Here is a 9,952-nt window from a genome sequence, read left to right on the forward strand (position 1 = left end):
CACAGTCTGATTACATGTGTATCCAGCAATGCAGATCAGGCTAGGTAGAGATTACACACTTGTACTGGCCTGTTCTAGTTAGGGTTACCCAGTGTTTATATAATGTACAAAAGAGCAACTCTAGACAGAAGCAAGGAACACAAAAGGAGCAAAGATCATGGCTTCAAGAATTGCCTTCTGTTGCAATATTCAAGATTTTCATGAATCTGTATCTTTGGGACAACTACTACTGACAGGCTGTAACTCCCATTGCTGCCAACATAACATTTGTGTTATGCTGGCATAGAGGCCAAATCTTGTAAAGCAGTGAGCATTCCTACCACAACCCATTGGACTGAGAATACTCCTAGCACCTTGAGGAGCAGGCTGCTGTAAGTGAAGTCAGAGCTGGGCTTTGGCTACTGCCTAGCTATGATCACATTGATCTGGTGAAGGCTACCACGGTTCGTCTAGAAAGCTTTTCTTTCTGAGTAGACTTATTTCTGCTTGACTTACTTAGTAGTATAAGATGTCCATCTTTTCTAGTTCTACACTGTCACTTTAAGAGTGATATACCGGTTAAAGTCAAGATGGGTAAAACTAGGAACACAGTGAACCCCCTGTATCTTTAATACTCTTCAAAATGGAAATAATACAAGGAAGCCAATTAACTTGAGCTGCTTGGACTTACCTAGGGAAGTTTGACTTTTTTAAATGGTTCAATTTTTTGTTCAAAATTGAATCATTTTGGAAAAATCAATACTTTATTACAACCTTGCCTTCTATCAACTTGACTTTTATATTAGTCGTACTACTTAAACTTGTTTTATATTCTAAAAAAAACATTGAAAAGACTTTCACCTTTCCATTGCTTTTATATGCCAATAACACTCCAGTTATTTGCTGAGGTCCTGTAGGCCTGTCTTAAATTCTGTACTAGAATTGACAGTCCTGTGTTTGAGCTTAAAATCCTTTATCTGTTACTTTCCTAATACCAGTAGACAAAATTTATTCTACTTACAAGAAGTGGGGCAATCAGTAACAGTATGTACTTTATTTCTATACTAAATCACAATAGTGAAGCTGGAGGAATGGCAAAATAACTTTAACATGAATATTCTAGCATTAAATCAATACTGTATTACTACTTCTGGCATGCTGTATACCAGTAATACTAAAGTATAAAGCAGCCTGTCAAACTAAAAAGAATATGAAGAGAAAAATAAGTAGCTCCAAACCCAAGCAGTGCTAATGATTTATTAGGATCAAATAGCTTATGTTTGAATAAGGAATTTCTTACTGATTTGAATTTAAGTCTAATATTTAGCATTAACTTTAGTTTATTCTTTCTGTGATCAGAATCTCCTCTAAACCACTGAGTTCTGGCACATAACTTTCATATCATAGCATATGGGCTATAAGCAGCTGAGGGATGAGGTTTCATTTTGAAGCAAAACAAAGATTATCTACAACTGACAGTCATTTGAGGTTTTAGGCTTGTTTTATTTTAACTTCCTATACACCAGGAAAGGAAAAATGCCTGTATTACACAAATTGAAATCAAGAACTTGAAACATTTCAAGTTCTTGATGAGCCAGCTGCTATTTGTTGGATTTAGGGCACTGACAAAGGGGGGAGGGAGTTACTGTAATCAATTTCCAGTGTACTAGAGCCTACCCTTTTAAAGACAACTAGAGGAAAAAGCAGTCCATTACCACTAGCACCTGCCTCAAACTCATTTTCACAGCATGTGTATCTTCTAAAAGGGGAGGTTTAGGACAAAGTTTGAGATGAGGCATGACAGTGCAATGCAAGCATATAACTATTAAGAATATTTGAAAATGTTCTTCAGGCCTCTGCTGGGGCTGAGAGGAGGGCTCTCCTGAAATAAGAAGAAAGTGCATATCCTAGCTGAAGAGCTGCTCACCAGAAATGTCCTGACTTCAGTCCCCCTTGTGATGAAACCACCTGGATGGTAATTTGGTTGCCTTTGACCATATCAGCTGTTGATGGGTGATCTCACAATTTTAGAGGCAAGGAGGGAAGACTGGAAAAAGCTGGGATTGTTTAGAGAAAAGACATGCTAGAGCAACTACATCATAACTCAGGGTATAGAGAAGGTAAATCAGGTACTGCTATTCACCCTTCCCTCTAATAGAGAGATGAGGCTATTCAGTAAAACTGAAAACCAACAAGTTTAAAACTGAAAAAAGTAAATGCCTTTTTTACACAATTCATAATTAACCTGTGGAACTCCATGCTACAAGATATCAGGGAGGCCAAAAGATTAGTAGCAGTAAGAACCAGATTGAGCAGTTCTGTGGGTAATGAGAACATCTGTTACATTAGAGAGGATAGATCACATTTTTGGAAGGAATACATATCCTAATGATTGAGGGCATAAGCCAACCACTGACTGCCCAAGGTTAGGAAGAAACTTCACCTATGCGCAAATTATGCCAGAACAGTCCATCACATGGATTCTTCCCACTGTCAGGGACAGGATACTAGACTATGTGATCACTCATTTGATCTGGTATCACAATTCCTAGATTTAACTGATCTTGTAATATATGGGAAGAGAGGTGGTCCCTGAGGTATTCAGGACATAACTGTTTAAGGCATTGTAGATCAAAACAACACCTTAACAGCTGGTAACAGACTGAAGCCCTGTGGGGTACTGAAACCATTTGTATAGTGGGGGTGCTGAGAGCCATTGAACCAAACTGTAAACCCTGTATATAATGGAAACCATCTCAAGCCAGGAGGTGCTACAGCTCCCCTAATTCCAGCACCTATGGCCCCAGCTAGAGTGTATTACATTAGTTCAGCCTCAAGATGGCAAAGTTCACATTTAGAAGAAGAGTGGGTAGGCTCCCCCCAAGCTGGCAAGGCTGAAAAGCAAACATGGCTACTGCTGTGATATGGCTAGCGAGAAGCACTGGATGTTTCATACCTATTGTCTGCACAGCATTATAAGGTACATTGTTCATTCAACATCCACATTTCCCCCTGTTCTATACACATTCATAGCATTATCTCATGAGTTATTACAGGGTGCCTAGCTTTCGTGATCAGGGGGAAAGTGTCAGGCCCACTCGAGCCCACTTCTAACTTGCCTACAAAAATATTTAAAAACAAGAATGACTGCACCAAGCTATGATGTTTGCTCCAAAATGTATGTTGACAGATAGCTGAATTGAGTTGTTTACCAGCAATAAACACTGCAGCTGACGTCCTGCCCAGGATTACACAAGAAAGTGACTGTTATATGTTTTGAGGGATCACATTTGACCCACATATACTACTAGATTATTACAATAAATTACTGGATTTGGAAATACTGAATCATGACACTGAGGTGATGTAAACTTTATGCATATCAAAGAAATTAATCCCACATAACATCCAGCTCCCTCTTCTGTCATTTGGTCTTGTGTTCCTCATTTTGGGCTTTTGATACATTAGTCCTCACCAGGTAGAAAGCTCTTGCTTGCAGTAGTACAAGGTGACATCTTCTAAGGGGTATTTCCGTAACACATGTGAGCATTATACATCTAAATGTCAAGAATGGTGATTAGAATAGGCATCTAAAACTGCCCTTTTAACTTTGTTTTTATATAAAATATAAGCATAAAACAAAACATTAAAATACACGAGGAGGAAATACATATAAATAATAAAGTTCAATGTTCATTATTAGCAAAACCTGAACCTCCCTCCCTCCCCTCAAACCCCCTTGAATGTGTAAAGGTCATGTAGGGCATTAATTATTGAAGTGACTAAATAGATAAATAAGTGAGAATATAGTATCAGGGACTAATACATAATAAATTGCAAAGGTATACAATAGTTTCACGTGTGACCAGACTTCCTGGTATTTTTTCTAAGCACATCTATTAATGCAGTAGTAAGAACTCACTAAGGCCTTGGCTACACTTACCAGCTAGTTCGACGGCTGGAAATCGAAGTTCTGGGTTCGACTTATCGCGTCTAGTCTGGACGCGATAAGTCGAACCCGGAAGTGCTTGCCGTCGACTGCGGTACTCCAGCTCGGCGAGAGGAGTACCGCAGAGTCGACGGGGGAGCCTGCCTGCCGCGTGTGGACCAAGGTAAGTTCGAACTAAGGTACTTCGACTTCAGCTACGTTATTCACGTAGCTGAAGTTGCGTACCTTAGTTCGAATTGGGGGGGGTAGTGTAGACCAAGCCTTAGGCCTGGTCTATACTACCCGCCTGAATCGGCGGGTAGAAATCGACCTCTCGGGGATCGATTTATCGCGTCCCGTCGGGACGCGACAATCGATCCCCGAATCGGCGCTCTAACTCCACCAGCGGAGGTGGTAGTAAGCGCCGCCGACAAAAAGCGGCAGAAGTCGATTTTGCCGCCGTCCTCACAACGGGGTAAGTCGGCTGTAATACGTCGAATTCAGCTACGCTATTCACGTAGCTGAATTTGCGTATCTTAAATCGACTCCCCGCTGTAGTGTAGATGTACCCTTAGTCTGTATGAGCAGGGCCGGCTCCAGGCACCAGCTGAGATTGTTTGAGGTGGCATTCCGCCCAATTCTAGGGTGGCACGGCAGCTTTTTTTTTTTTGTTTGTTCTGCTCCAGCCACCCTGTAGGGGGCGGCGGCATGGAGAACCAGAGCGCCCTGCAGGGCAGTCCTCTTCCTTCCCTCCCCGCCGACCGGAGCGGAGCTCTCACGGCAGACGGTGGCGCAGCAGGAGGGGCCGCGTGGCAGCGCCCCTGCTGTAGCCCTGGCCGTCCCCTTCTCTCTCTCTCCTTCCCTCTCCCCCCGCCAGCCGGTCCGCCAGCCGGTCCCCCTGCACCCGCGCTCTGACCGCGCCACAGGGTTTTTTTGTTTTTTCTTATTCTTTGCCATTCTGGCCGCCCCGGTGTGTATGAGAAAGGAATTGCAGATTTCCATTTTCTCAAAATAACTCTTTTGACCACTAGAATAGTTACTGCAATCCATTTCTTAATGTTAACTAGTAATTCCAACTCATCCAGCACCCCTAAAACTGCCTTTAAGATTCAGGACTATTCTGAAAAGTGATTCTGTAAAAACAGTCCCTTCTTAGTCTGTGGATCTGCTCCTTGTGTGTCACCAGATAGATATCTGCTCATTTCAGTGTCAATGTTTTTACTATTTTTAGTTCCTGTTAGCCATGCAGGGCCAACCCAGCTATGGGAGAGTAAGCTGGACTCTGTTCTTCCTTGTGTCTCATCATTAAGTTCCAATTACAGGGCCAATCAGTTACATTGTTTCCAACCCAGGAAGGCATTGTGCATTGACAGCAGAATCTGAAGTCGATGGGCTTGTCCAGATGTTACCGAGGGCAGGATTTGACCCGTGGAAACTTTAGTACAAGTGGTGCTGCATGGAAAGGAAAGAACCCAGGCTACATTTCATTTACAAGTTGGGTTTACAGGCCTAGAAGTTAGAAAAAAAAATCTTTGTATTTGTAAACCAAGCACATTTACTGTAGGGATTATTGAGAGTTAAACATGTGCCATTTTTACAGAATCGCTTTTCCAAGTAGAGCTGCACTTAATATTCCAGTCAGCAGAATGATCTCAGGATTGCATGGTAATGACAACAAAATAGACATTTTTTTAAAAGGCAAATGTTTTTATTAGCTTTAATTTATTCTCCTTTATTTCTAAACTACTCTAAGAAAACACAAAATTGCCTTCCGTAATAACTATGCCCTTTTCCATTTGGCATACATGTAATCCTCCCTTCCCCCAGCTACCCAAGGGTTTTTAGTGGAGCTTAAAATTAATGAGACTTTTTCGTGGACTTTCTTGTTGGCACCCGCCTCTGCTCTGGGAGTTGTCTGCTAGGAAACTTGTGCTCCCTCTGCTGGCTGTATAAGAGCAGAGAACCTCAAATATTGGACTATATCAGGCCATTGATTTTTAAGCATCATTCCCTGGTGGAATTGATGTGGTATTGTGCTGAAATATCTGTGGTGGGATATGTCCTGTTTTATTTATGTCCTGCATGAACAGAAGTGGTCTTGAAAACATTTTCACTCAATGATAGAAGAGCACCCTTAAAAAATGTTCTCTGTTTTATTCACAGTGCTATTGGTCACATTGACCAGACCTGAGCTATTAGGGCATCCAATTCACCATTAAACCACACGCTATTCTTCTCTTGACATTATTAAGGTTGGTGGAACTCTTATTCCCAGTCCCTATTACTAATTTGGAATTGCAGTTTGCTTTGCTATCTGGAGACTGTTCACATTAAGGTTATTTATGTACCTATATGACTCCACTGCATACACAGCTGCCAACAGTCACAATCAGACCAGAACTGTTCCAGGCTTTGCAAACTCCTCCTGGGCGGCCACAGACTTGGCCAGAATGCCAGGGGCTGTGCAGGGCCAGCTCCCACCATTGCAGTGTTGTGCACAACAGGGTGTGGGCCACCCTGGTCTCCATTGCACACTCAAGCCTGCTGGAGTGGGAAATGTCCCAAGATACTCTCCTCTTCCCCACCTCCCCCAAGATGGTGCTAGTAAGCCTGGGAACAGGACAAAAGAGGCAGCCCTGCTCTCAGGGATGTAGGGGCAGCCCCTCTTCCTCTGGGGAAGCTGGAGATTGCTGGTCATGTGCAAGACAAAGTGGAGTTAGTTTGCCTGGCCTGAACTTTGATGGAGGATTTGACTGAAGACCAGGAGAACAAATGCACTGGGGGGAGGGAAAGTGATTTATCTAGGTTGGGGGATGCACAGCAGGGATTCTAAAGAGATGGAAAAAAACCTAAATCTCTCCCAGCTTTCAGGAGAGGGACAAATGGAAGAGAAAACTGGAAGCCCCTTAGTGGAAAGAGAGTGCGGGAGATCCCCTGTGCTAGCCAATCTTAATGGACAGAGGGTGGAAGAATCCCCCTGAAGATACAGAGAGAGGAATGGGCCTGCTAGATGCTGGGTAGGGACTACAGGCTAGTGCACCTCCCCTAAGATGGCAGCTGCAGGTAAGTGGAGGTGTCTCATGGGGAAGGGGAGGTTGTTTGGGGAGGAGAGTGCCTCCCCTGGTTGTTTAGCTGAACCCTTAGCTTTCTGAGACACTGAGAATTGAGAAATCCATATCAAATCTGTATTCATATCCCCCTGCAACCCTCAGCAGTATTAATGGGCGTTAATAATACTTAGCTCTTATTGCACTTTCCATTTTCAGAGTGCTGTGCAAACAGAAGCTAATCCTTCTAACACCCCTCTGAGGTAAGTAACGATGTACTATGATTGTCCCCATTTTACAGATGAGGAAACTGAGGCAGAGAAGTTGTGCTTTGCCTGTTCAGCTACAGCTGAGGAGTTCCTGGATTCCAGCCCTGTGCTTCCTCTAGACAAAAAGGCTGAGATTTTCAAAGCTGCCTATGGGATTTGAATGCCCAAGTCCCATTACAATTAAGCACTTTTAAAATGCCTTTAAAATATCTAATCAGATATGTGTGACTCAATGTTAGTGAATATGTGCTGAAAAACCTCTTTTTCGGTATACTTGAGAAAGGTATAATGGCAAAACAAGTATCTGGTAGGTAAAGATGAATTACTAGAAGAAGAGTTAAATGCAGGGAACAATTATGTTATTATGATTACTCTTTCCTCACTTGCAGTAGATTTGTAAGATGCCTTGTAAGCATTTAAAAACCCCTCAGTCCTTGCCCTGAGTAGTTTATTATCTAATTAAGGCAGGATTAGAGCAGACAAACAAAAAGGTTGAGTGACATGGATGTGGGAGGTGAACTCTACTCCTGAGCAGTGGTTTTCCCATGGAGAGCAGAGAGTAAGTAGTGTATACTGTTTGTTTCATGTGCATCTTGTTTGATATATTTGAATAGTTTTTTTATGCATCCCGTAGCTTGTAATGCTCTGATCTAATACTGAATATCAAAAGTCCAACTTTGTCTTTAATTAGTTAATCATCAGTTACTGTCCATGATGAACTAAGTATTTCATTTTGGAAATGTGCCATATAATCCATCACTACCTTCTTTTCTGCTCTGGTTATTAGCTGTATCTGTTGTTTGGTCATCATCTGTCTCTGGAGTTCTGGCCCTGAGGTTCACAGATGTACTGTCACTGGTAGCATATTAGAGAATCACTGCTGTATGTGCTTAGTTTTTGCTATTTTCTCATAGACCAATAGCAGTCTCTTACTTGAGATTATTACAATAATTGATCATGGAAACCAAACCCACTAGAGCAGACTCTGCTCCCAGTTTCACAGCCTGTGAATAATATTGACTTTAGTGCACTGACTCCAGATAATGGACACACATGTAATAATATGCCCATAGGGGAAGTTTCTTTTCAAGCTTCTCAGTTAGTACTACTACTAATCCCATCTAGCTCTTATATAGCCCTCATCCTCTGTAAATCTCCGTGTGTGCTATGAAAGAGGTTTGCATCCAACAGCTGGGGAAACTGCAGCATATAGTGGTAATGGTGCTTGCCCATGGTCACCCACCAAACCAGAGGTAGAACTGGGAATAAACCCAAATTTTTCCTGAGTCCCAGGTTAGAGTTTTATCCACTGGGCCACACTGCTTCTCAGTTAATGTTTGACCATTGGAGGCCCTGAAACAGGACCATAAGGCCCGAGGGCTTAACCCTTCTTTAAAAATGATTGATATAGCCCATCTAATGTACTTGTGGATGCTTTTGTTTTTCTATAGAAATGTCTAATCTGTTTTCAATCCTACTAATCTCTTGGCCTTTGTGGCAATGAGTTCCACGGGCTAACTGTTCATTGTGTAAAAAACCAGTATTTAATTGAATTCATGTTGTACTCGTAGCCTTTCAATTTCATTGCCTGTCCTATTGTTCTTACACTATGAAAGGGCAAATAGGAAGGCGCAGGATAGCATTTCTGTACCATTCACTATTTAACTTTATCATGTTCACTCTCATTCACCTCCTCACAGGGAAATCTGTCCAGGCGTCTGGTCATGTTTGTCACATCACTATAGGCTACTAAACCGCTATCTGCATACATGTGACTAAGGCTGGGGAGGAAGGGTGGCTGTTGGAACCAGCATTGAATTTCTTGACTTTCTGGGTTTAATTTCTCAACAGTAGTGTTGTTCCTGTCAGAGTGTGCGTGGGGTTTCCTACTCTAAATTAATGTCAAATATCTTTATTTGCAAATATATGTCCAGTCAATTACATTTAAAAAAACTTACATCAGTGCCTCCTGTGCGGGCAGCTTCCCCGGTGGCTGCTGTTAAGTGTCTGCCTTCTCTCTGTGCTGCAGCTGCACAGTTGAGGAATCAAATGCTGCCATATTCATTTAGGTCTTTGCAGACAGCATTTCAAAGCTGAAAATAAAGTGGTGTAAAAAGTGCCTCCCAGTTGATACATGATGCTGGGGCTTAAGAAGATCCTTCAGAGAAAAGTCTAACTGAGTAAATTACACCTTCTTCTGCTATGTGCTCTGTGATCGGGGTACAGTTTCATGAGTCAGATCAGTAGGGGGTAAGCAGGGTCCCCTAAAACGACAATGGACACAGACACCACATTGATAACTGTGTTATTTGGAGGGAATAAGGTCCCTGCTTGTCCAAACAGGTGAATGCCAGATCTCCTGAGCACTGTAGCATCATGTGCACCTTTCTAGTACCTCATGCTGTTGTTCACCAACCTGCCTTTGTGGTCAATCAAGAGTTGCCTGTAGGGCATATGAAATTGTGAGAATTGTGTTGTATGGCTGTCACTAAAATATGCGGTGGGTTGGGGAAAATAGCCCAGATACTAGCTCTCCAGAGACAATGACAAGTGAGGTAACCAACGCCTGGGTAGGTGCTGAACAGACATCACCAGCCACTGTCCAGCAGAGGAATTACAATTCAATGACTCTCTCTCAGGAGACACACTGGGGGTATTGCTTCACCTTGTGACTCAGCAATGCCCACCAGGCATGTCTGGACTTGTGTTCTTCAAGCACATGGACTAAG

Source organism: Trachemys scripta, chromosome 10 (genome assembly GCF_013100865.1).
Source record: "Trachemys scripta elegans isolate TJP31775 chromosome 10, CAS_Tse_1.0, whole genome shotgun sequence".
In the NCBI taxonomy this organism is placed as follows: domain Eukaryota; kingdom Metazoa; phylum Chordata; order Testudines; family Emydidae; genus Trachemys; species Trachemys scripta.